Source organism: Taudactylus pleione, unplaced genomic scaffold (assembly GCF_031769625.1).
Source record: "Taudactylus pleione unplaced genomic scaffold, aTauple2 ptg000967l, whole genome shotgun sequence".
NCBI classification, from domain to species: Eukaryota; Metazoa; Chordata; class Amphibia; order Anura; family Myobatrachidae; genus Taudactylus; species Taudactylus pleione.
In genome coordinates this window covers 10,697,222-10,717,910 of record NW_028285368.1, presented here as the reverse complement: position 1 = coordinate 10,717,910, position 20,689 = coordinate 10,697,222, and the positions used below count along the sequence as shown (strand labels likewise).

At 37.2% G+C, this 20,689-nt stretch overlaps 14 non-coding genes and 64 pseudogenes across 14 annotated transcripts; all 78 read left to right on the top strand.

Moving 5' to 3' along the window:
- The first annotated feature begins 109 nt into the window (after nucleotides 1-109).
- On the top strand, nucleotides 110-228 carry LOC148463140 (5S ribosomal RNA; annotated as a pseudogene).
- Nucleotides 229-343: 115 nt separating this feature from the next.
- On the top strand, nucleotides 344-462 carry LOC148463139 (5S ribosomal RNA; annotated as a pseudogene).
- Nucleotides 463-578: 116 nt separating this feature from the next.
- Nucleotides 579-697, top strand: LOC148463138 (5S ribosomal RNA). Its single transcript, XR_015874263.1, has one exon. It is a non-coding gene; the product is annotated as a 5S ribosomal RNA (ribosomal RNA).
- A 116-nt stretch (nucleotides 698-813) lies between these two features.
- LOC148463137 (5S ribosomal RNA) lies at nucleotides 814-932 on the top strand (annotated as a pseudogene).
- A 116-nt stretch (nucleotides 933-1,048) lies between these two features.
- Nucleotides 1,049-1,167, top strand: LOC148463136 (5S ribosomal RNA; annotated as a pseudogene).
- Nucleotides 1,168-1,283: 116 nt separating this feature from the next.
- LOC148463135 (5S ribosomal RNA) lies at nucleotides 1,284-1,402 on the top strand (annotated as a pseudogene).
- A 115-nt stretch (nucleotides 1,403-1,517) lies between these two features.
- Nucleotides 1,518-1,636, top strand: LOC148463134 (5S ribosomal RNA; annotated as a pseudogene).
- A 116-nt stretch (nucleotides 1,637-1,752) lies between these two features.
- On the top strand, nucleotides 1,753-1,871 carry LOC148463133 (5S ribosomal RNA; annotated as a pseudogene).
- Nucleotides 1,872-1,987: 116 nt separating this feature from the next.
- On the top strand, nucleotides 1,988-2,106 carry LOC148463132 (5S ribosomal RNA; annotated as a pseudogene).
- Nucleotides 2,107-2,222: 116 nt separating this feature from the next.
- On the top strand, nucleotides 2,223-2,341 carry LOC148463131 (5S ribosomal RNA; annotated as a pseudogene).
- Nucleotides 2,342-2,456: 115 nt separating this feature from the next.
- LOC148463130 (5S ribosomal RNA) lies at nucleotides 2,457-2,575 on the top strand. Its single transcript, XR_015874460.1, has one exon. It is a non-coding gene; the product is annotated as a 5S ribosomal RNA (ribosomal RNA).
- Nucleotides 2,576-2,913: 338 nt separating this feature from the next.
- On the top strand, nucleotides 2,914-3,032 carry LOC148463129 (5S ribosomal RNA). The gene has a single exon (XR_015874459.1). It is a non-coding gene; the product is annotated as a 5S ribosomal RNA (ribosomal RNA).
- Nucleotides 3,033-3,136: 104 nt separating this feature from the next.
- On the top strand, nucleotides 3,137-3,255 carry LOC148463128 (5S ribosomal RNA). Its single transcript, XR_015874367.1, has one exon. It is a non-coding gene; the product is annotated as a 5S ribosomal RNA (ribosomal RNA).
- A 116-nt stretch (nucleotides 3,256-3,371) lies between these two features.
- LOC148463127 (5S ribosomal RNA) lies at nucleotides 3,372-3,490 on the top strand (annotated as a pseudogene).
- Nucleotides 3,491-3,605: 115 nt separating this feature from the next.
- Nucleotides 3,606-3,724, top strand: LOC148463126 (5S ribosomal RNA; annotated as a pseudogene).
- A 351-nt stretch (nucleotides 3,725-4,075) lies between these two features.
- LOC148463125 (5S ribosomal RNA) lies at nucleotides 4,076-4,194 on the top strand (annotated as a pseudogene).
- Nucleotides 4,195-4,310: 116 nt separating this feature from the next.
- Nucleotides 4,311-4,429, top strand: LOC148463124 (5S ribosomal RNA; annotated as a pseudogene).
- Nucleotides 4,430-4,545: 116 nt separating this feature from the next.
- Nucleotides 4,546-4,664, top strand: LOC148463123 (5S ribosomal RNA; annotated as a pseudogene).
- A 351-nt stretch (nucleotides 4,665-5,015) lies between these two features.
- LOC148463122 (5S ribosomal RNA) lies at nucleotides 5,016-5,134 on the top strand (annotated as a pseudogene).
- Nucleotides 5,135-5,249: 115 nt separating this feature from the next.
- On the top strand, nucleotides 5,250-5,368 carry LOC148463121 (5S ribosomal RNA; annotated as a pseudogene).
- A 116-nt stretch (nucleotides 5,369-5,484) lies between these two features.
- On the top strand, nucleotides 5,485-5,603 carry LOC148463120 (5S ribosomal RNA; annotated as a pseudogene).
- Nucleotides 5,604-5,719: 116 nt separating this feature from the next.
- On the top strand, nucleotides 5,720-5,838 carry LOC148463119 (5S ribosomal RNA; annotated as a pseudogene).
- Nucleotides 5,839-5,954: 116 nt separating this feature from the next.
- LOC148463118 (5S ribosomal RNA) lies at nucleotides 5,955-6,073 on the top strand (annotated as a pseudogene).
- A 116-nt stretch (nucleotides 6,074-6,189) lies between these two features.
- On the top strand, nucleotides 6,190-6,308 carry LOC148463117 (5S ribosomal RNA; annotated as a pseudogene).
- A 116-nt stretch (nucleotides 6,309-6,424) lies between these two features.
- Nucleotides 6,425-6,543, top strand: LOC148463116 (5S ribosomal RNA; annotated as a pseudogene).
- Nucleotides 6,544-6,658: 115 nt separating this feature from the next.
- On the top strand, nucleotides 6,659-6,777 carry LOC148463115 (5S ribosomal RNA; annotated as a pseudogene).
- Nucleotides 6,778-6,893: 116 nt separating this feature from the next.
- On the top strand, nucleotides 6,894-7,012 carry LOC148463114 (5S ribosomal RNA; annotated as a pseudogene).
- Nucleotides 7,013-7,128: 116 nt separating this feature from the next.
- LOC148463113 (5S ribosomal RNA) lies at nucleotides 7,129-7,247 on the top strand (annotated as a pseudogene).
- A 116-nt stretch (nucleotides 7,248-7,363) lies between these two features.
- LOC148463112 (5S ribosomal RNA) lies at nucleotides 7,364-7,482 on the top strand (annotated as a pseudogene).
- A 115-nt stretch (nucleotides 7,483-7,597) lies between these two features.
- Nucleotides 7,598-7,716, top strand: LOC148463111 (5S ribosomal RNA). The gene has a single exon (XR_015874458.1). It is a non-coding gene; the product is annotated as a 5S ribosomal RNA (ribosomal RNA).
- A 338-nt stretch (nucleotides 7,717-8,054) lies between these two features.
- Nucleotides 8,055-8,173, top strand: LOC148463110 (5S ribosomal RNA). The gene has a single exon (XR_015874457.1). It is a non-coding gene; the product is annotated as a 5S ribosomal RNA (ribosomal RNA).
- A 104-nt stretch (nucleotides 8,174-8,277) lies between these two features.
- LOC148463109 (5S ribosomal RNA) lies at nucleotides 8,278-8,396 on the top strand. Its single transcript, XR_015873461.1, has one exon. It is a non-coding gene; the product is annotated as a 5S ribosomal RNA (ribosomal RNA).
- A 116-nt stretch (nucleotides 8,397-8,512) lies between these two features.
- On the top strand, nucleotides 8,513-8,631 carry LOC148463108 (5S ribosomal RNA; annotated as a pseudogene).
- Nucleotides 8,632-8,746: 115 nt separating this feature from the next.
- Nucleotides 8,747-8,865, top strand: LOC148463107 (5S ribosomal RNA; annotated as a pseudogene).
- A 351-nt stretch (nucleotides 8,866-9,216) lies between these two features.
- LOC148463106 (5S ribosomal RNA) lies at nucleotides 9,217-9,335 on the top strand (annotated as a pseudogene).
- Nucleotides 9,336-9,451: 116 nt separating this feature from the next.
- LOC148463105 (5S ribosomal RNA) lies at nucleotides 9,452-9,570 on the top strand (annotated as a pseudogene).
- A 115-nt stretch (nucleotides 9,571-9,685) lies between these two features.
- Nucleotides 9,686-9,804, top strand: LOC148463104 (5S ribosomal RNA; annotated as a pseudogene).
- Nucleotides 9,805-9,920: 116 nt separating this feature from the next.
- LOC148463103 (5S ribosomal RNA) lies at nucleotides 9,921-10,039 on the top strand (annotated as a pseudogene).
- Nucleotides 10,040-10,155: 116 nt separating this feature from the next.
- LOC148463102 (5S ribosomal RNA) lies at nucleotides 10,156-10,274 on the top strand (annotated as a pseudogene).
- Nucleotides 10,275-10,390: 116 nt separating this feature from the next.
- Nucleotides 10,391-10,509, top strand: LOC148463101 (5S ribosomal RNA; annotated as a pseudogene).
- Nucleotides 10,510-10,624: 115 nt separating this feature from the next.
- LOC148463100 (5S ribosomal RNA) lies at nucleotides 10,625-10,743 on the top strand. The gene has a single exon (XR_015874456.1). It is a non-coding gene; the product is annotated as a 5S ribosomal RNA (ribosomal RNA).
- Nucleotides 10,744-11,081: 338 nt separating this feature from the next.
- On the top strand, nucleotides 11,082-11,200 carry LOC148463099 (5S ribosomal RNA). Its single transcript, XR_015874455.1, has one exon. It is a non-coding gene; the product is annotated as a 5S ribosomal RNA (ribosomal RNA).
- A 104-nt stretch (nucleotides 11,201-11,304) lies between these two features.
- LOC148463098 (5S ribosomal RNA) lies at nucleotides 11,305-11,423 on the top strand. Its single transcript, XR_015874366.1, has one exon. It is a non-coding gene; the product is annotated as a 5S ribosomal RNA (ribosomal RNA).
- A 116-nt stretch (nucleotides 11,424-11,539) lies between these two features.
- LOC148463097 (5S ribosomal RNA) lies at nucleotides 11,540-11,658 on the top strand (annotated as a pseudogene).
- A 115-nt stretch (nucleotides 11,659-11,773) lies between these two features.
- On the top strand, nucleotides 11,774-11,892 carry LOC148463096 (5S ribosomal RNA; annotated as a pseudogene).
- A 351-nt stretch (nucleotides 11,893-12,243) lies between these two features.
- On the top strand, nucleotides 12,244-12,362 carry LOC148463095 (5S ribosomal RNA; annotated as a pseudogene).
- A 116-nt stretch (nucleotides 12,363-12,478) lies between these two features.
- LOC148463094 (5S ribosomal RNA) lies at nucleotides 12,479-12,597 on the top strand (annotated as a pseudogene).
- A 116-nt stretch (nucleotides 12,598-12,713) lies between these two features.
- On the top strand, nucleotides 12,714-12,832 carry LOC148463093 (5S ribosomal RNA; annotated as a pseudogene).
- A 351-nt stretch (nucleotides 12,833-13,183) lies between these two features.
- Nucleotides 13,184-13,302, top strand: LOC148463092 (5S ribosomal RNA; annotated as a pseudogene).
- A 115-nt stretch (nucleotides 13,303-13,417) lies between these two features.
- LOC148463091 (5S ribosomal RNA) lies at nucleotides 13,418-13,536 on the top strand (annotated as a pseudogene).
- A 116-nt stretch (nucleotides 13,537-13,652) lies between these two features.
- Nucleotides 13,653-13,771, top strand: LOC148463090 (5S ribosomal RNA; annotated as a pseudogene).
- A 116-nt stretch (nucleotides 13,772-13,887) lies between these two features.
- On the top strand, nucleotides 13,888-14,006 carry LOC148463089 (5S ribosomal RNA; annotated as a pseudogene).
- A 116-nt stretch (nucleotides 14,007-14,122) lies between these two features.
- LOC148463088 (5S ribosomal RNA) lies at nucleotides 14,123-14,241 on the top strand (annotated as a pseudogene).
- A 116-nt stretch (nucleotides 14,242-14,357) lies between these two features.
- On the top strand, nucleotides 14,358-14,476 carry LOC148463087 (5S ribosomal RNA; annotated as a pseudogene).
- Nucleotides 14,477-14,592: 116 nt separating this feature from the next.
- On the top strand, nucleotides 14,593-14,711 carry LOC148463086 (5S ribosomal RNA; annotated as a pseudogene).
- A 116-nt stretch (nucleotides 14,712-14,827) lies between these two features.
- Nucleotides 14,828-14,946, top strand: LOC148463085 (5S ribosomal RNA; annotated as a pseudogene).
- A 115-nt stretch (nucleotides 14,947-15,061) lies between these two features.
- Nucleotides 15,062-15,180, top strand: LOC148463084 (5S ribosomal RNA; annotated as a pseudogene).
- A 116-nt stretch (nucleotides 15,181-15,296) lies between these two features.
- Nucleotides 15,297-15,415, top strand: LOC148463083 (5S ribosomal RNA; annotated as a pseudogene).
- A 116-nt stretch (nucleotides 15,416-15,531) lies between these two features.
- On the top strand, nucleotides 15,532-15,650 carry LOC148463082 (5S ribosomal RNA; annotated as a pseudogene).
- Nucleotides 15,651-15,766: 116 nt separating this feature from the next.
- Nucleotides 15,767-15,885, top strand: LOC148463081 (5S ribosomal RNA; annotated as a pseudogene).
- Nucleotides 15,886-16,000: 115 nt separating this feature from the next.
- LOC148463080 (5S ribosomal RNA) lies at nucleotides 16,001-16,119 on the top strand. The gene has a single exon (XR_015874454.1). It is a non-coding gene; the product is annotated as a 5S ribosomal RNA (ribosomal RNA).
- A 338-nt stretch (nucleotides 16,120-16,457) lies between these two features.
- Nucleotides 16,458-16,576, top strand: LOC148463079 (5S ribosomal RNA). Its single transcript, XR_015874453.1, has one exon. It is a non-coding gene; the product is annotated as a 5S ribosomal RNA (ribosomal RNA).
- A 104-nt stretch (nucleotides 16,577-16,680) lies between these two features.
- LOC148463078 (5S ribosomal RNA) lies at nucleotides 16,681-16,799 on the top strand. The gene has a single exon (XR_015874365.1). It is a non-coding gene; the product is annotated as a 5S ribosomal RNA (ribosomal RNA).
- A 116-nt stretch (nucleotides 16,800-16,915) lies between these two features.
- Nucleotides 16,916-17,034, top strand: LOC148463077 (5S ribosomal RNA; annotated as a pseudogene).
- Nucleotides 17,035-17,150: 116 nt separating this feature from the next.
- Nucleotides 17,151-17,269, top strand: LOC148463076 (5S ribosomal RNA; annotated as a pseudogene).
- A 351-nt stretch (nucleotides 17,270-17,620) lies between these two features.
- LOC148463075 (5S ribosomal RNA) lies at nucleotides 17,621-17,739 on the top strand (annotated as a pseudogene).
- Nucleotides 17,740-17,854: 115 nt separating this feature from the next.
- Nucleotides 17,855-17,973, top strand: LOC148463074 (5S ribosomal RNA; annotated as a pseudogene).
- A 116-nt stretch (nucleotides 17,974-18,089) lies between these two features.
- LOC148463073 (5S ribosomal RNA) lies at nucleotides 18,090-18,208 on the top strand (annotated as a pseudogene).
- A 116-nt stretch (nucleotides 18,209-18,324) lies between these two features.
- On the top strand, nucleotides 18,325-18,443 carry LOC148463072 (5S ribosomal RNA; annotated as a pseudogene).
- Nucleotides 18,444-18,559: 116 nt separating this feature from the next.
- On the top strand, nucleotides 18,560-18,678 carry LOC148463071 (5S ribosomal RNA; annotated as a pseudogene).
- A 116-nt stretch (nucleotides 18,679-18,794) lies between these two features.
- Nucleotides 18,795-18,913, top strand: LOC148463070 (5S ribosomal RNA; annotated as a pseudogene).
- Nucleotides 18,914-19,029: 116 nt separating this feature from the next.
- On the top strand, nucleotides 19,030-19,148 carry LOC148463069 (5S ribosomal RNA; annotated as a pseudogene).
- Nucleotides 19,149-19,264: 116 nt separating this feature from the next.
- Nucleotides 19,265-19,383, top strand: LOC148463068 (5S ribosomal RNA; annotated as a pseudogene).
- A 115-nt stretch (nucleotides 19,384-19,498) lies between these two features.
- Nucleotides 19,499-19,617, top strand: LOC148463067 (5S ribosomal RNA; annotated as a pseudogene).
- A 116-nt stretch (nucleotides 19,618-19,733) lies between these two features.
- On the top strand, nucleotides 19,734-19,852 carry LOC148463066 (5S ribosomal RNA; annotated as a pseudogene).
- Nucleotides 19,853-19,968: 116 nt separating this feature from the next.
- On the top strand, nucleotides 19,969-20,087 carry LOC148463065 (5S ribosomal RNA; annotated as a pseudogene).
- A 116-nt stretch (nucleotides 20,088-20,203) lies between these two features.
- On the top strand, nucleotides 20,204-20,322 carry LOC148463064 (5S ribosomal RNA; annotated as a pseudogene).
- A 115-nt stretch (nucleotides 20,323-20,437) lies between these two features.
- Nucleotides 20,438-20,556, top strand: LOC148463063 (5S ribosomal RNA). Its single transcript, XR_015874451.1, has one exon. It is a non-coding gene; the product is annotated as a 5S ribosomal RNA (ribosomal RNA).
- Nucleotides 20,557-20,689: the final 133 nt, after the last annotated feature.

Genomic DNA, 20,689 nt, shown 5'->3' with positions numbered 1-20,689 from the left:
ATAGCCATAACAATCTTTTCTATTACATTTTACATTACATTTTTTCAACTTATCAATGAATTTACTTGAGTTAAGAAGTAAAAGAGGTCTAAAGTTAATGTTTTTGAGCACCTACAGTCAAACCACAGAGGACATGCCCAATCTCGTCTGATCTTGGAAGCTATGCAGTGTTGGGCCTGGTTAGTACTTGGATGGGAGACCATCTGGGAATACCAGGTGCTATAGGTAATTTTATACAGCCAAAAAATTATTTTCTATTACATTTTAAATTTAATTTTTTCAACTTCTCAATGAATTTACTTGAGTTAAGAAGTAAAAGATGTCTAAAGTTTATGATTTGAGCACCTACATCCAAGCCACACTGGATGTGCCCAATCTCGTCTGATCGTGTAAGCTATGCAGTGTTGGGCCTGGTTAGTTCTTGGATGGGAGATCACCTGGGAATACCAGGTGCTGTAGGTAATTTAATGCAGCCATAACATTCTTTTCTATTACATTTTAAATTTAATTTTTTCAACTTCTCAATGAATTTACTTGAGTTTAGAAGTAATAGAGGTCTAAAGTTAATGTTTTTGAGCACCTACAGCCAAACCACACTGGACATGCCCAATCTCATCTGATCTTGGAAGCTATGCAGTGTTGGGCCTGGTTAGTACTTGGATGGGAGACCACCTGGGAATACCAGGTGCTGTAGGTAATTTTATACTGCCATAACTTTCTTTTCTATTACATTTTACAGTTAATTTTTTCAACTTATCAATGAATTTACTTGAGTTAAGAAGTAATAGAGGTCTAAAGTTAATGCTTTTGAGCACCTACAGCCAAACCACACTGGGCATGCCCAATCTTGTCTGATCTTGGAAGCTATGCAGTGTTGGCCCTGGTTAGTACTTGGATGGGAGACCACCTGGGAGTACCACGTGCTGTAGGTAATTTTATATAGCCATAACATTCTTTTCTATTACATTTTAAATTTAATTTTTTCAACTTATCAATGAATTTACTTGAGTTAAGAAGTAATAGAGGTCTAAAGTTAATGTTTTTGAGCACCTACAGCCAAACCACACTGGATATGCCCAATCTCGTCTGATCGTAGAAGCTATGCAGTGTTGGGCCTGGTTAGTACTTGGATGGGAGACCACCTGGGAATACCAGGTGCTGTAGGTAATTTAATGCAGCCATAACATTCTTTTCTATTACATTTTACATTTAATTTTTTCAACTTATCAATGAATTTACTTGAGTTAAGAAGTAAAAGAGGTATAAAGTTAATGTTTTTGAGCACCTACAGCCAAACCACACTGGAAATGCCCAATCTCGTCAGATCTTGGAAGCTATGCAGTGTTGGACTTGCTTAATACTTGGATGGGAGACCACCTAGGAATCCCAGGTGCTGTAGGTAATTTCATACTGCCATAACAGTCTTTTCTAATACATTTTACATTTATTTTTTTCAACTTATCAATGAATTTACTTGAGTTAAGAAGTAAAAGAGGTATAAAGTTAAGGCTTTTAGCACCTACAGCCAAACCACAATGGACATGCCCAATCTCGTCTGATCTTGGAAACTATGCAGTGTTGGGCCTGGTTAGTACTTGGATGGGAGACCACCTGGGAATACCAGGTGCTGTAGGTAATTTTATGCAGCCATAACATTCTTTTTTATTACATTTTACATTACATTATTTCAACTTATCAATGAATTTACTTTAGTTAAGAAGTAATAGAGGTCTAAAGTTAATGTTTTTGAGAACCTACAGCCAAACCACACTGGACATGCCCAATCTTGTCTGATCTTGGAAGCTATGCAATGTTGGGCCTGGTTAGTACTTGGATGGGAGACCACCTGGGAATACCAGGTGCTGTAGGTAATTTAATGTAGCCATAACATTCTTTTCTATTACATTTTACATTTAATTTTTTCAACTTATCAATGAATTTACTTGAGTTAAGAAGTAAAAGAGGTATAAAGTTAATGTTTTTGAGCACCTACAGCCAAACCACACTGGATATGCCCAGTCTCGTCTGATCTTGAAAGCTATGCAGTGTTGGGCCTGGTTAGTACTTGGATGGGAGACCACCTGGGAATACCAGGTGCTGTAGGTAATTTTATATAGCCATAACATTCTTTTCTGTTACATTTTACATTACATTTTTTCAACTTAGCAATGAATTTACTTGAGTTAAGAAGTAAAAGAGGTCTAAAGTTAATATTTTTCAGCACCTATAGCCAAACTACACTGGACATGCCCAATGTTGTCTGATCTTGGAAGCTATGCAGTGTTGGGCATGGTTAGTACTTGGATGGGAATCCACCTGGGAATACCAGGTGCTGTAGGTAATTTTATACTGCCATAACAGTCTTTTCTATTACATTTTTCATTTAATTTTTTCAACTTATCAATGAATTTACTTGAGTTAAGAAGTAATAGAGGTCTAAAGTTAAGGCTTTTATCACCTACAGCCAAACCACACTGGACATGCCCAATCTCGTCTGATCTTGGAAACTATGCAGTGTTGGGCCTGGTTAGTACTTGGATGGGAGACCACCTGGGAATACCAGGTGCTGTAGGTAATTTTATATAGCCATAACATTCTTTTCTATTACATTTTGTCAACTTAGCAATGAATTTACTTGAGTTAAGAAGTAAAAGAGGTCTAAAGTTAATATTTTTCAGAACCTATAGCCAAACCACACTGGACATGGCCAATGTTGTCTGATCTTGGAAGCTATGCAGTGTTGGGCATGGTTAGTACTTGGATGGGAATCCACCTGGGAATACCAGATGCAATAGGTAATTTTAAACTGCTATAACATTCTTTTCTATTACATTTTTCATTTAATTTTTTCAACTTATCAATGAATTTACTTGAGTTAAGAAGTAATAGAGGTCTAAAGTTAAGGCTTTTATCACCTACAGCCAAACCACACTGGACATGCCCAATCTCGTCTGATCTTGGAAACTATGCAGTGTTGGGCCTGGTTAGTACTTGGATGGGAGACCACCTGGGAATACCAGGTGCTGTAGGTAATTTTATATAGCCATAACATTCTTTTCTATTACATTTTGTCAACTTAGCAATGAATTTACTTGAGTTAAGAAGTAATAGAGGTCTAAAGTTAATGTTTTTGAGCACCTACGGCCAAACCACACTGGACATGCCCAATCTCGTCTGATCTTGGAAGCTATGCAGTGTTGGGCCTGGTTAGTACTTGGATGGGAGACCACCTGGGAATACCAGGTGCTGTAGGTAATTTTATGCAGCCTTAACATTCTTTTCTATTACATTTTACATTTAATTTTTTCAACTTATCAAAGAATTTACTTGAGTTAAGAAGTAAAAGAGGTCTAAAGTTAATGTTTTTGAGCACCTACAGCCATACCACACTGGACATGCCCAATCTCGTCTGATCTTGGAAGCTATGCAGTGTTGGACCTGGTTAGTATTTGGACAGGAGACCACCTAGGAATCCCAGGTGCTGTAGGTAATTTTATACTGCCATAACAGTCTTTTCTATTACATTTTACATTTAATTTTTTCAACTTATCAATGAATTTACTTGAGTTAAGAAGTAATAGAGGTCTAAAGTTAAGGCTTTTAGCACCTACAGCCAAACCACACTGTACATGCCCAATCTCGTCTGATCTTGGAAGCTATGCAGTGTTGGGCCTGGTAAGTACTTGGATGGGAAACCACCTAGGAATACCAGGTGCTGTTGGTAATATTATACTGCCATAACAGTCTTATCTATTACATTTTACATTTAATTTTTTCAAATTATCAATGAATTTACTTGAGTAAAGAAGTAAAAGAGGTCTAAAGTTAATGTTTTTGAGGGCCTACAGCTAAACCACACTGGACATGCCCAATCTCGTCTGATCTTGGATGCTATGCCGTGTTGGGCATGGGAAGTACTTGGATGGGAGAACACCTGGGAATACCAGGTGCTGTACATCATTTTATACTGCCATAACATTCTTTTCTATTACATTTTACATTTAATTTTTTCAACTTATCAATGAATTTACTTGAGTTAAGAAGTAATAGAGGTCTAAAGTTAATGTTTTTGAGCACCTACAGACAAACCACACTGGACATGCCCAATCTCATCTGATCTTGGAAGCTATGCAGTGTTGGGCCTGGTTAGTACTTGGATGGGAGACCACCTGGGAATACCAAGTGCAATAGGTAATTTTATACTGCCATAACATACTTTTCTATAACATTTTACATTTAATATTTTCAACTTATCAATGAATTTACTTGAGTTAAGAAGTAATAGAGGTCTAAAGTTAATGTTTTTGAGCACCAACAGCCAAACCACACTGGACATGCCCAATCTCGTCTGATCTTGGAAGCTATGCAGTGTTGGGCCTGTTTAGTACTTAGGTGGGAGACCACCTGGGAATACCAGGTGCTGTAGGTAATTTTATTCAGCCAAAACATTCTTTTCTATTACATTTTACATTTAATTTTTTCAACTTATCAATGAATTTACTTGAGTAAAGAAGTAATAGAGGTCTAAAGTTAATGTTTTTGAGCACAAACAGCCAAACCACACTGGACATGCCCAATCTCATCTGATCTTGGAAGCTATGCAGTGTTGGGCCTGGTTAGTATTTGGATGGGAGACCACCTAGGAATCCCAGGTGCTGTAGGTAATTTTATACTGCCATAACAGTCTTATCTATTACATTTTACATTTAATTTTTTCAAATTATCAATGAATTTACTTGAGTTAAGAAATAAAAGAGGTCTAAAGTTAACGCTTTTGAGCACCTACCGCCAAAACACACTGGACATGCCCAATCTCGTCAGATCTTGGAAGCTATGCAGTGTTGGGCCTTGTTAGTATTTTAATTGGAGACCTCCTGGGAATACCAGGTGCTGTAGGTAATTTTATATAGCCATAACATTCTTTTCTATTACATTTTACATTACATTTTTTCAACTTATCAATGAATTTACTTGAGTTAAGAAGTAAAAGAGGTCTAAAGTTAATGTTTTTGGGCACCTACAGTCAAACCACAGAGGACATGCCCAATCTCATCTGATCTTGGAAGCTATGCAGTGTTGGGCCTGGTTAGTACTTGGATGGGAGACCATCTGGGAATACCAGGTGCTATAGGTAATTTTATACAGCCAAAAAATTCTTTTCTATTACATTTTAAATTTAATTTTTTCAACTTCTCAATGAATTTACTTGAGTTAAGAAGTAAAAGAGGTCTAAAGTTTATGATTTGAGCATCTACATCCAAGCCACACTGGATGTGCCCAATCTCGTCTGATCGTGTAAGCTATGCAGTGTTGGGCCTGGTTAGTACTTGGATGGGAGACCACCTGGGAATACCAGGTGCTGTAGGTAATTTTATACTGCCATAACTCTCTTTTCTATTACATTTTATATTTAATTTTTTCAACTTATCAATGAATTTACTTGAGTTTAGAAGTAATAGAGGTCTAAAGTTAATGTTTTTGAGCACCTACAGCCAAACCACACTGGACATGCCGAATCTCGTCTGATCTTGGAAGCTTTGCAGTGTTGGGCCTGGTTAGTACTTGGATGGGAGACCACCTGGGAATACCAGGTGCTGTAGGTAATTTTAAGCAGCCATAACATTCTTTTCTATTACATTTTACATTTAATTTTTTCAACTTATCAATGAATTTACTTGAGTTAAGAAGTAATAGAGGTCTAAAGTTAATGCTTTTGAGCACCTACAGCCAAACCACACTGGGCATGCCCAATCTTGTCTGATCTTGGAAGCTATGCAGTGTTGGCCCTGGTTAGTACTTGGATGGGAGACCACCTGGGAATACCACTTGCTGTAGGTAATTTTATATAGCCATAACATTCTTTTCTATTACATTTTAAATTTAATTTTTTCAACTTATCAATGAATTTACTTGAGTTAAGAAGTAATAGAGGTCTAAAGTTAATGTTTTTGAGCACCTACAGCCAAACCACACTGGATATGCCCAATCTCGTCTGATCGTAGAAGCTATGCAGTGTTGGGCCTGGTTAGTACTTGGATGGGAGACCACCTGGGAATACCAGGTGCTGTAGGTAATTTAATGCAGCCATAACATTCTTTTCTATTACATTTTACATTTAATTTTTTCAACTTATCAATGAATTTACTTGAGTTAAGAAGTAAAAGAGGTATAAAGTTAATGTTTTTGAGCACCTACAGCCAAACCACACTGGACATGCCCAATCTCGTCTGATCTTGGAAGCTATGCAGTGTTGGACCTGGTTAATACTTGGATGGGAGACCACCTAGGAATCCCAGGTGTTGTAGGTAATTTTATACTGCCATAACAGTCTTTTCTAATACATTTTACATTACATTATTTCAACTTATCAATGAATTTACTTTAGTTAAGAAGTAATAGAGGTCTAAAGTTAATGTTTTTGAGCACCTACAGCCAAACCACACTGGACATGCCCAATCTCGTCAGATCTTGGAAGCTATGCAGTGTTGGACTTGCTTAATACTTGGATGGGAGACCACCTAGGAATCCCAGGTGCTGTAGGTAATTTCATACTGCCATAACAGTCTTTTCTAATACATTTTACATTTATTTTTTTCAACTTATCAATTTATTTACTTGAGTTAAGAAGTAATAGAGGTCTAAAGTTAAGGCTTTTGGCACCTACAGCCAAACCACAATGGACATGCCCAATCTCGTCTGATCTTGGAAACTATGCAGTGTTGGGCCTGGTTAGTACTTGGATGGGAGACCACCTGGGAATACCAGGTGCTGTAGGTAATTTTATGCAGCCATAACATTCTTTTCTATTACATTTTACATTACATTATTTCAACTTATCAATGAATTTACTTTAGTTAAGAAGTAATAGAGGTCTAAAGTTAATGTTTTTGAGCACCTACAGCCAAACCACACTGGACATGCCCAATCTTGTCTGATCTTGGAAGCTATGCAATGTTGGGCCTGGTTAGTACTTGGATGGGAGACCACCTGGGAATACCAGGTGCTGTAGGTAATTTAATGTAGCCATAACATTCTTTTCTATTACATTTTACATTTAATTTTTTCAACTTATCAATGAATTTACTTGAGTTAAGAAGTAAAAGAGGTATAAAGTTAATGTTTTTGAGCACCTACAGCCAAACCACACTGGATATGCACAGTCTCGTCTGATCTTGAAAGCTATGCAGTGTTGGGCCTGGTTAGTACTTGGATGGGAGACCACCTGGGAATACCAGGTGCTGTAGGTAATTTTATATAGCCATAACATTCTTTTCTGTTACATTTTACATTACATTTTTTCAACTTAGCAATGAATTTACTTGAGTTAAGAAGTAAAAGAGGTCTAAAGTTAATATTTTTCAGCACCTATAGCCAAACTACACTGGACATGCCCAATGTTGTCTGATCTTGGAAGATATGCAGTGTTGGGCATGGTTAGTACTTGGATGGGAATCCACCTGGGAATACCAGGTGCTGTAGGTAATTTTATACTGCCTTAACAGTCTTTTCTATTACATTTTTCATTTAATTTTTTCAACTTATCAATGAATTTACTTGAGTTAAGAAGTAATAGAGGTCTAAAGTTAAGGCTTTTATCACCTACAGCCAAACCACACTGGACATGCCCAATCTCGTCTGATCTTGGAAACTATGCAGTGTTGGGCCTGGTTAGTACTTGGATGGGAGACCACCTGGGAATACCAGGTGCTGTAGGTAATTTTATATAGCCATAACATTCTTTTCTATTACATTTTGTCAACTTAGCAATGAATTTACTTGAGTTAAGAAGTAAAAGAGGTCTAAAGTTAATATTTTTCAGAACCTATAGCCAAACCACACTGGACATGGCCAATGTTGTCTGATCTTGGAAGCTATGCAGTGTTGGGCATGGTTAGTACTTGGATGGGAATCCACCTGGGAATACCCGATGCAATAGGTAATTTTAAACTGCTATAACATTCTTTTCTATTACATTTTTCATTTAATTTTTTCAACTTATCAATGAATTTACTTGAGTTAAGAAGTAATAGAGGTCTAAAGTTAAGGCTTTTATCACCTACAGCCAAACCACACTGGACATGCCCAATCTCGTCTGATCTTGGAAACTATGCAGTGTTGGGCCTGGTTAGTACTTGGATGGGAGACCACCTGGGAATACCAGGTGCTGTAGGTAATTTTATATAGCCATAACATTCTTTTCTATTACATTTTGTCAACTTAGCAATGAATTTACTTGAGTTAAGAAGTAATAGAGGTCTAAAGTTAATGCTTTTGAGCACCTACGGCCAAACCACACTGGACATGCCCAATCTCGTCTGATCTTGGAAGCTATGCAGTGTTGGGCCTGGTTAGTACTTGGATGGGAAACCACCTGGGAATACCAGGTGCTGTAGGTAATTTTATGCAGCCTTAACATTCTTTTCTATTACATTTTACATTTAATTTTTTCAACTTATCAAAGAATTTACTTGAGTTAAGAAGTAAAAGAGGTCTAAAGTTAATGTTTTTGAGCACCTACAGCCATACCACACTGGACATGCCCAATCTCGTCTGATCTTGGAAGCTATGCAGTGTTGGACCTGGTTAGTATTTGGACAGGAGACCACCTAGGAATCCCAGGTGCTGTAGGTAATTTTATACTGCCATAACAGTCTTTTCTATTACATTTTACATTTAATTTTTTCAACTTATCAATGAATTTACTTGAGTTAAGAAGTAATAGAGGTCTAAAGTTAAGGCTTTTAGCACCTACAGCCAAACCACACTGTACATGCCCAATCTCGTCTGATCTTGGAAGCTATGCAGTGTTGGGCCTGGTAAGTACTTGGATGGGAAACCACCTAGGAATACCAGGTGCTGTTGGTAATATTATACTGCCATAACAGTCTTATCTATTACATTTTACATTTAATTTTTTCAAATTATCAATGAATTTACTTGAGTAAAGAAGTAAAAGAGGTCTAAAGTTAATGTTTTTGAGGGCCTACAGCTAAACCACACTGGACATGCCCAATCTCGTCTGATCTTGGATGCTATGCCGTGTTGGGCATGGGAAGTACTTGGATGGGAGAACACCTGGGAATACCAGGTGCTGTGCATCATTTTATACTGTCATAACATTCTTTTCTATTACATTTTAAATTTAATTTTTTCAACTTATCAATGAATTTACTTGAGTTAAGAAGTAATAGAGGTCTAAAGTTAATGTTTTTGAGCACCTACAGCCAAACCACACTGGATATGCCCAATCTCGTCTGATCGTAGAAGCTATGCAGTGTTGGGCCTGGTTAGTACTTGGATGGGAGACCACCTGGGAATACCAGGTGCTGTAGGTAATTTAATGCAGCCATAACATTCTTTTCTATTACATTTTACATTTAACTTTTTCAACTTATCAATGAATTTACTTGAGTTAAGAAGTAAAAGAGGTATAAAGTTAATGTTTTTGAGCACCTACAGCCAAACCACACTGGAAATGCCCAATCTCGTCAGATCTTGGAAGCTATGCAGTGTTGGACTTGCTTAATACTTGGATGGGAGACCACCTAGGAATCCCAGGTGCTGTAGGTAATTTCATACTGCCATAACAGTCTTTTCTAATACATTTTACATTTATTTTTTTCAACTTATCAATGAATTTACTTGAGTTAAGAAGTAAAAGAGGTATAAAGTTAAGGCTTTTAGCACCTACAGCCAAACCACAATGGACATGCCCAATCTCGTCTGATCTTGGAAACTATGCAGTGTTGGGCCTGGTTAGTACTTGGATGGGAGACCACCTGGGAATACCAGGTGCTGTAGGTAATTTTATGCAGCCATAACATTCTTTTCTATTACATTTTACATTACATTATTTCAACTTATCAATGAATTTACTTTAGTTAAGAAGTAATAGAGGTCTAAAGTTAATGTTTTTGAGCACCTACAGCCAAACTACACTGGACATGCCCAATCTTGTCTGATCTTGGAAGCTATGCAATGTTGGGCCTGGTTAGTACTTGGATGGGAGACCACCTGGGAATACCAGGTGCTGTAGGTAATTTAATGTAGCCATAACATTCTTTTCTATTACATTTTACATTTAATTTTTTCAACTTATCAATGAATTTACTTGAGTTAAGAAGTAAAAGAGGTATAAAGTTAATGTTTTTGAGCACCTACAGCCAAACCACACTGGATATGCCCAGTCTCGTCTGATCTTGAAAGCTATGCAGTGTTGGACCTGGTTAGTACTTGGATGGGAGACCACCTGGGAATACCAGGTGCTGTAGGTAATTTTATATAGCCATAACATTCTTTCCTGTCACATTTTACATTACATTTTTTCAACTTAGCAATGAATTTACTTGAGTTAAGAAGTAAAAGAGGTCTAAAGTTAATATTTTTCAGCACCTATAGCCAAACTACACTGGACATGCCCAATGTTGTCTGATCTTGGAAGCTATGCAGTGTTGGGCATGGTTAGTACTTGGATGGGAATCCACCTGGGAATACCAGGTGCTGTAGGTAATTTTATACTGCCATAACAGTCTTTTCTATTACATTTTTCATTTAATTTTTTCAACTTATCAATGAATTTACTTGAGTTAAGAAGTAATAGAGGTCTAAAGTTAAGGCTTTTATCACCTACAGCCAAACCACACTGGACATGCCCAATCTCGTCTGATCTTGGAAACTATGCAGTGTTGGGCCTGGTTAGTACTTGGATGGGAGACCACCTGGGAATACCAGGTGCTGTAGGTAATTTTATATAGCCATAACATTCTTTTCTATTACATTTTGTCAACTTAGCAATGAATTTACTTGAGTTAAGAAGTAAAAGAGGTCTAAAGTTAATATTTTTCAGAACCTATAGCCAAACCACACTGGACATGGCCAATGTTGTCTGATCTTGGAAGCTATGCAGTGTTGGGCATGGTTAGTACTTGGATGGGAATCCACCTGGGAATACCAGATGCAATAGGTAATTTTAAACTGCTATAACATTCTTTTCTATTACATTTTTCATTTAATTTTTTCAACTTATCAATGAATTTACTTGAGTTAAGAAGTAATAGAGGTCTAAAGTTAAGGCTTTTATCACCTACAGCCAAACCACACTGGACATGCCCAATCTCGTCTGATCTTGGAAACTATGCAGTGTTGGGCCTGGTTAGTACTTGGATGGGAGACCACCTGGGAATACCAGGTGCTGTAGGTAATTTTATATAGCAATAACATTCTTTTCTATTACATTTTGTCAACTTAGCAATGAATTTACTTGAGTTAAGAAGTAATAGAGGTCTAAAGTTAATGTTTTTGAGCACCTACGGCCAAACCACACTGGACATGCCCAATCTCGTCTGATCTTGGAAGCTATGCAGTGTTGGGCCTGGTTAGTACTTGGATGGGAGACCACCTGGGAATACCAGGTGCTGTAGGTAATTTTATGCAGCCTTAACATTCTTTTCTATTACATTTTACATTTAATTTTTTCAACTTATCAAAGAATTTACTTGAGTTAAGAAGTAAAAGAGGTCTAAAGTTAATGTTTTTGAGCACCTACAGCCATACCACACTGGACATGCCCAATCTCGTCTGATCTTGGAAGCTATGCAGTGTTGGACCTGGTTAGTATTTGGACAGGAGACCACCTAGGAATCCCAGGTGCTGTAGGTAATTTTATACTGCCATAACAGTCTTTTCTATTACATTTTACATTTAATTTTTTCAACTTATCAATGAATTTACTTGAGTTAAGAAGTAATAGAGGTCTAAAGTTAAGGCTTTTAGCACCTACAGCCAAACCACACTGTACATGCCCAATCTCGTCTGATCTTGGAAGCTATGCAGTGTTGGGCCTGGTAAGTACTTGGATGGGAAACCACCTAGGAATACCAGGTGCTGTTGGTAATATTATACTGCCATAACAGTCTTATCTATTACATTTTACATTTAATTTTTTCAAATTATCAATGAATTTACTTGAGTAAAGAAGTAAAAGAGGTCTAAAGTTAATGTTTTTGAGGGCCTACAGCTAAACCACACTGGACATGCCCAATCTCGTCTGATCTTGGATGCTATGCCGTGTTGGGCATGGGAAGTACTTGGATGGGAGAACACCTGGGAATACCAGGTGCTGTACATCATTTTATACTGCCATAACATTCTTTTCTATTACATTTTACATTTAATTTTTTCAACTTATCAATGAATTTACTTGAGTTAAGAAGTAATAGAGGTCTAAAGTTAATGTTTTTGAGCACCTACAGACAAACCACACTGGACATGCCCAATCTCATCTGATCTTGGAAGCTATGCAGTGTTGGGCCTGGTTAGTACTTGGATGGGAGACCACCTGGGAATACCAAGTGCAATAGGTAATTTTATACTGCCATAACATTCTTTTCTATTACATTTTACATTACATTATTTCAACTTATCAATGAATTTACTTTAGTTAAGAAGTAATAGAGGTCTAAAGTTAATGTTTTTGAGCACCAACAGCCAAACCACACTGGACATGCCCAATCTCGTCTGATCTTGGAAGCTATGCAGTGTTGGGCCTGTTTAGTACTTAGGTGGGAGACCACCTGGGAATACCAGGTGCTGTAGGTAATTTTATTAAGCCAAAACATTCTTTTCTATTACATTTTACATTTAATTTTTTCAACTTATCAATGAATTTACTTGAGTTAAGAAGTAATAGAGGTCTAAAGTTAATGTTTTTGAGCACAAACAGCCAAACCACACTGGACATGCCCAATCTCATCTGATCTTGGAAGCTATGCAGTGTTGGGCCTGGTTAGTATTTGGATGGGAGACCACCTAGGAATCCCAGGTGCTGTAGGTAATTTTATACTGCCATAACAGTCTTTTCTATTACATTTTACATTTAATTTTTTCAAATTATCAATGAATTTACTTGAGTTAAGAAATAAAAGAGGTCTAAAGTTAACGCTTTTGAGCACCTACCGCCAAAACACACTGGACATGCCCAATCTCGTCAGATCTTGGAAGCTATGCAGTGTTGGGCCTTGTTAGTATTTTAATTGGAGACCTCCTGGGAATACCAGGTGCTGTAGGTAATTTTATATAGCCATAACATTCTTTTCTATTACATTTTACATTACATTTTTTCAACTTATCAATGAATTTACTTGAGTTAAGAAGTAAAAGAGGTCTAAAGTTAATGTTTTTGGGCACCTACAGTCAAACCACAGAGGACATGCCCAATCTCATCTGATCTTGGAAGCTATGCAGTGTTGGGCCTGGTTAGTACTTGGATGGGAGACCATCTGGGAATACCAGGTGCTATAGGTAATCTTATACAGCCAAAAAATTCTTTTCTATTACATTTTAAATTTAATTTTTTCAACTTCTCAATGAATTTACTTGAATTAAGAAGTAAAAGAGGTCTAAAGTTTATGATTTGAGCATCTACATCCAAGCCACACTGGATGTGCCCAATCTCGTCTGATCGTGTAAGCTATGCAGTGTTGGGCCTGGTTAGTTCTTGGATGGGAGATCACCTGGGAATACCAGGTGCTGTAGGTAATTTAATGCAGCCATAACATTCTTTTCTATTACATTTTAAATTTAATTTTTTCAACTTCTCAATGAATTTACTTGAGTTAAGAAGTAAAAGAGGTATAAAGTTAATGTTTGTGAGCACCTACAGACAAACCACTCTGGACATGCCCAATCTCGTCTGAACTTGGAAGCTATGCAGTGTTGTGCCTGGTTAGTACTTGGATGGGAGACCACCTGGGAATACCAGGTGCTGTAGGTAATTTTATACTGCCATAACTTTCTTTTCTATTACATTTTATATTTAATTTTTTCAACTTATCAATGAATTTACTTGAGTTTAGAAGTAATAGAGGTCTAAAGTTAATGTTTTTGAGCACCTACAGCCAAACCACACTGGACATGCCGAATTTCGTCTGATCTTGGAAGCTTTGCAGTGTTGGGCCTGGTTAGTACTTGGATGGGAGACCACCTGGGAATACCAGGTGCTGTAGGTAATTTTAAGCAGCCATAACATTCTTTTCTATTACATTTTACATTTAATTTTTTCAACTTATCAATGAATTTACTTGAGTTAAGAAGTAATAGAGGTCTAAAGTTAATGCTTTTGAGCACCTACAGCCAAACCACACTGGGCATGCCCAATCTTGTCTGATCTTGGAAGCTATGCAGTGTTGGCCCTGGTTAGTACTTGGATGGGAGACCACCTGGGAATACCACGTGCTGTAGGTAATTTTATATAGCCATAACATTCTTTTCTATTACATTTTAAATTTAATTTTTTCAACTTATCAATGAATTTACTTGAGTTAAGAAGTAATAGAGGTCTAAAGTTAATGTTTTGGAGCACCTACAGCCAAACCACACTGGATATGCCCAATCTCGTCTGATCGTAGAAGCTATGCAGTGTTGGGCCTGGTTAGTACTTGGATGGGAGACCACCTGGGAATACCAGGTGCTGTAGGTAATTTAATGCAGCCATAACATTCTTTTCTATTACATTTTACATTTAATTTTTTCAACTTATCAATGAATTTACTTGAGTTAAGAAGTAAAAGAGGTATAAACTTAATGTTTTTGAGCACCTACAGCCAAACCACACTGGACATGCCCAATCTCGTCTGATCTTGGAAGCTATGCAGTGTTGGACCTGGTTAATACTTGGATGGGAGACCACCTAGGAATCCCAGGTGTTGTAGGTAATTTTATACTGCCATAACAGTCTTTTCTAATACATTTTACATTACATTATTTCAACTTATCAATGAATTTACTTTAGTTAAGAAGTAATAGAGGTCTAAAGTTAATGTTTTTGAGCACCTACAGCCAAACCACACTGGACATGCCCAATCTCGTCAGATCTTGGAAGCTATGCAGTGTTGGACTTGCTTAATACTTGGATGGGAGACCACCTAGGAATCCCAGGTGCTGTAGGTAATTTCATACTGCCATAACAGTCTTTTCTAATACATTTTACATTTATTTTTTTCAACTTATCAATGAATTTACTTGAGTTAAGAAGTAATAGAGGTCTATAGTTAAGGCTTTTAGCACCTACAGCCAAACCACAATGGACATGCCCAATCTCGTCTGATCTTGGAAACTATGCAGTGTTGGGCCTGGTTAGTACTTGGATGGGAGACCACCTGGGAATACCAGGTGCTGTAGGTAATTTTATGCAGCCATAACATTCTTTTCTATTACATTTTACATTACATTATTTCAACTTATCAATGAATTTACTTTAGTTAAGAAGTAATAGAGGTCTAAAGTTAATGTTTTTGAGCACCTACAGCCAAACCACACTGGACATGCCCAATCTTGTCTGATCTTGGAAGCTATGCAATGTTGGGCCTGGTTAGTACTTGGATGGGAGACCACCTGGGAATACCAGGTGCTGTAGGTAATTTAATGTAGCCATAACATTCTTTTCTATTACATTTTACATTTAATTTTTTCAACTTATCAATGAATTTACTTGAGTTAAGAAGTAAAAGAGGTATAAAGTTAATGTTTTTGAGCACCTACAGCCAAACCACACTGGATATGCCCAGTCTCATCTGATCTTGAAAGCTATGCAGTGTTGGGCCTGGTTAGTACTTGGATGGGAGACCACCTGGGAATACCAGGTGCTGTAGGTAATTTTATATAGCCATAACATTCTTTTCTGTTAAATTTTACATTACATTTTTTCAACTTAGCAATGAATTTACTTGAGTTAAGAAGTAAAAGAGGTCTAAAGTTAATATTTTTCAGCACCTATAGCCAAACTACACTGGACATGCCCAATGTTGTCTGATCTTGGAAGATATGCAGTGTTGGGCATGGTTAGTACTTGGATGGGAATCCACCTGGGAATACCAGGTGCTGTAGGTAATTTTATACTGCCATAACAGTCTTTTCTATTAAATTTTTCATTTAATTTTTTCAACTTATCAATGAATTTACTTGAGTTAAGAAGTAATAGAGGTCTAAAGTTAAGGCTTTTATCACCTACAGCCAAACCACACTGGACATGCCCAATCTCGTCTGATCTTGGAAACTATGCAGTGTTGGGCCTGGTTAGTACTTGGATGGGAGACCACCTGGGAATACCAGGTGCTGTAGGTAATTTTATATAGCCATAACATTCTTTTCTATTACATTTTGTCAACTTAGCAATGAATTTACTTGAGTTAAGAAGTAAAAGAGGTCTAAAGTTAATGTTTTTCAGAACCTATAGCCAAACCACACTGGACATGGCCAATGTTGTCTGATCTTGGAAGCTATGCAGTGTTGGGCATGGTTAGTACTTGGATGGGAATCCACCTGGGAATACCAGATGCAATAGGTAATTTTAAACTGCTATAACATTCTTTTCTATTACATTTTTCATTTAATTTTTTCAACTTATCAATGAATTTACTTGAGTTAAGAAGTAATAGAGGTCTAAAGTTAAGGCTTTTATCACCTACAGCCAAACCACACTGGACATGCCCAATCTCGTCTGATCTTGGAAACTATGCAGTGTTGGGCCTGGTTAGTACTTGGATGGGAGACCACCTGGGAATACCAGGTGCTGTAGGTAATTTTATATAGCCATAACATTCTTTTCTATTACATTTTGTCAACTTAGCAATGAATTTACTTGAGTTAAGAAGTAATAGAGGTCTAAAGTTAATGTTTTTGAGCACCTACGGCCAAACCACACTGGACATGCCCAATCTCGTCTGATCTTGGAAGCTATGCAGTGTTGGGCCTGGTTAGTACTTGGATGGGAGACCACCTGGGAATACCAGGTGCTGTAGGTAATTTTATGCAGCCTTAACATTCTTTTCTATTACATTTTACATTTAATTTTTTCAACTTATCAATGAATTTACTTGAGTTTAGAAGTAATAGAGGTCTAAAGTTAATGTTTTTGAGCACCAACAGCCAAACCACACTGGACATGCCCAATCTCGTCTGATCTTGGAAGCTATGCAGTGTTGGGCCTGTTTAGTACTTAGGTGGGAGACCACCTGGGAATACCAGGTGCTGTAGGTAATTTTATTAAGCCAAAACATTCTTTTCTATTACATTTTACATTTAATTTTTTCAACTTATCAATGAATTTACTTGAGTTAAGAAGTAATAGAGGTCTAAAGTTAATGTTTTTGAGCACAAACAGCCAAACCACACTGGACATGCCCAATCTCATCTGATCTTGGAAGCTATGCAGTGTTGGGCCTGGTTAGTATTTGGATGGGAGACCACCTAGGAATCCCAGGTGCTGTAGGTAATTTTATACTGCCATAACAGTCTTTTCTATTACATTTTACATTTAATTTTTTCAAATTATCAATGAATTTACTTGAGTTAAGAAATAAAAGAGGTCTAAAGTTAACGCTTTTGAGCACCTACCGCCAAAACACACTGGACATGCCCAATCTCGTCAGATCTTGGAAGCTATGCAGTGTTGGGCCTTGTTAGTATTTTAATTGGAGACCTCCTGGGAATACCAGGTGCTGTAGGTAATTTTATATAGCCATAACATTCTTTTCTATTACATTTTACATTACATTTTTTCAACTTATCAATGAATTTACTTGAGTTAAGAAGTAAAAGAGGTCTAAAGTTAATGTTTTTGGGCACCTACAGTCAAACCACAGAGGACATGCCCAATCTCATCTGATCTTGGAAGCTATGCAGTGTTGGGCCTGGTTAGTACTTGGATGGGAGACCATCTGGGAATACCAGGTGCTATAGGTAATTTTATACAGCCAAAAAATTCTTTTCTATTACATTTTAAATTTAATTTTTTCAACTTCTCAATGAATTTACTTGAGTTAAGAAGTAAAAGAGGTCTAAAGTTTATGATTTGAGCATCTACATCCAAGCCACACTGGATGTGCCCAATCTCGTCTGATCGTGTAAGCTATGCAGTGTTGGGCCTGGTTAGTTCTTGGATGGGAGATCACCTGGGAATACCAGGTGCTGTAGGTAATTTAATGCAGCCATAACATTCTTTTCTATTACATTTTAAATTTAATTTTTTCAACTTCTCAATGAATTTACTTGAGTTAAGAAGTAAAAGAGGTATAAAGTTAATGTTTGTGAGCACCTACAGACAAACCACTCTGGACATGCCCAATCTCGTCTGAACTTGGAAGCTATGCAGTGTTGTGCCTGGTTAGTACTTGGATGGGAGACCACCTGGGAATACCAGGTGCTGTAGGTAATTTTATACTGCCATAACTTTCTTTTCTATTACATTTTATATTTAATTTTTTCAACTTATCAATGAATTTACTTGAGTTTAGAAGTAATAGAGGTCTAAAGTTAATGTTTTTGAGCACCTACAGCCAAACCACACTGGACATGCCGAATCTCGTCTGATCTTGGAAGCTTTGCAGTGTTGGGCCTGGTTAGTACTTGGATGGGAGACCACCTGGGAATACCAGGTGCTGTAGGTAATTTTAAGCAGCCATAACATTCTTTTCTATTACATTTTACATTTAATTTTTTCAACTTATCAATGAATTTACTTGAGTTAAGAAGTAATAGAGGTCTAAAGTTAATGCTTTTGAGCACCTACAGCCAAACCACACTGGGCATGCCCAATCTTGTCTGATCTTGGAAGCTATGCAGTGTTGGCCCTGGTTAGTACTTGGATGGGAGACCACCTGGGAATACCACGTGCTGTAGGTAATTTTATATAGCCATAACATTCTTTTCTATTACATTTTAAATTTAATTTTTTCAACTTATCAATGAATTTACTTGAGTTAAGAAGTAATAGAGGTCTAAAGTTAATGTTTTGGAGCACCTACAGCCAAACCACACTGGATATGCCCAATCTCGTCTGATCGTAGAAGCTATGCAGTGTTGGGCCTGGTTAGTACTTGGATGGGAGACCACCTGGGAATACCAGGTGCTGTAGGTAATTTAATGCAGCCATAACATTCTTTTCTATTACATTTTACATTTAATTTTTTCAACTTATCAATGAATTTACTTGAGTTAAGAAGTAAAAGAGGTATAAACTTAATGTTTTTGAGCACCTACAGCCAAACCACACTGGACATGCCCAATCTCGTCTGATCTTGGAAGCTATGCAGTGTTGGACCTGGTTAATACTTGGATGGGAGACCACCTAGGAATCCCAGGTGTTGTAGGTAATTTTATACTGCCATAACAGTCTTTTCTAATACATTTTACATTACATTATTTCAACTTATCAATGAATTTACTTTAGTTAAGAAGTAATAGAGGTCTAAAGTTAATGTTTTTGAGCACCTACAGCCAAACCACACTGGACATGCCCAATCTCGTCAGATCTTGGAAGCTATGCAGTGTTGGACTTGCTTAATACTTGGATGGGAGACCACCTAGGAATCCCAGGTGCTGTAGGTAATTTCATACTGCCATAACAGTCTTTTCTAATACATTTTACATTTATTTTTTTCAACTTATCAATGAATTTACTTGAGTTAAGAAGTAATAGAGGTCTATAGTTAAGGCTTTTAGCACCTACAGCCAAACCACAATGGACATGCCCAATCTCGTCTGATCTTGGAAACTATGCAGTGTTGGGCCTGGTTAGTACTTGGATGGGAGACCACCTGGGAATACCAGGTGCTGTAGGTAATTTTATGCAGCCATAACATTCTTTTCTATTACATTTTACATTACATTATTTCAACTTATCAATGAATTTACTTTAGTTAAGAAGTAATAGAGGTCTAAAGTTAATGTTTTTGAGCACCTACAGCCAAACCACACTGGACATGCCCAATCTTGTCTGATCTTGGAAGCTATGCAATGTTGGGCCTGGTTAGTACTTGGATGGGAGACCACCTGGGAATACCAGGTGCTGTAGGTAATTTAATGTAGCCATAACATTCTTTTCTATTACATTTTACATTTAATTTTTTCAACTTATCAATGAATTTACTTGAGTTAAGAAGTAAAAGAGGTATAAAGTTAATGTTTTTGAGCACCTACAGCCAAACCACACTGGATATGCCCAGTCTCGTCTGATCTTGAAAGCTATGCAGTGTTGGGCCTGGTTAGTACTTGGATGGGAGACCACCTGGGAATACCAGGTGCTGTAGGTAATTTTATATAGCCATAACATTCTTTTCTGTTAAATTTTACATTACATTTTTTCAACTTAGCAATGAATTTACTTGAGTTAAGAAGTAAAAGAGGTCTAAAGTTAATATTTTTCAGCACCTATAGCCAAACTACACTGGACATGCCCAATGTTGTCTGATCTTGGAAGATATGCAGTGTTGGGCATGGTTAGTACTTGGATGGGAATCCACCTGGGAATACCAGGTGCTGTAGGTAATTTTATACTGCCATAACAGTCTTTTCTATTAAATTTTTCATTTAATTTTTTCAACTTATCAATGAATTTACTTGAGTTAAGAAGTAATAGAGGTCTAAAGTTAAGGCTTTTATCACCTACAGCCAAACCACACTGGACATGCCCAATCTCGTCTGATCTTGGAAACTATGCAGTGTTGGGCCTGGTTAGTACTTGGATGGGAGACCACCTGGGAATACCAGGTGCTGTAGGTAATTTTATATAGCCATAACATTCTTTTCTATTACATTTTGTCAACTTAGCAATGAATTTACTTGAGTTAAGAAGTAAAAGAGGTCTAAAGTTAATGTTTTTCAGAACCTATAGCCAAACCACACTGGACATGGC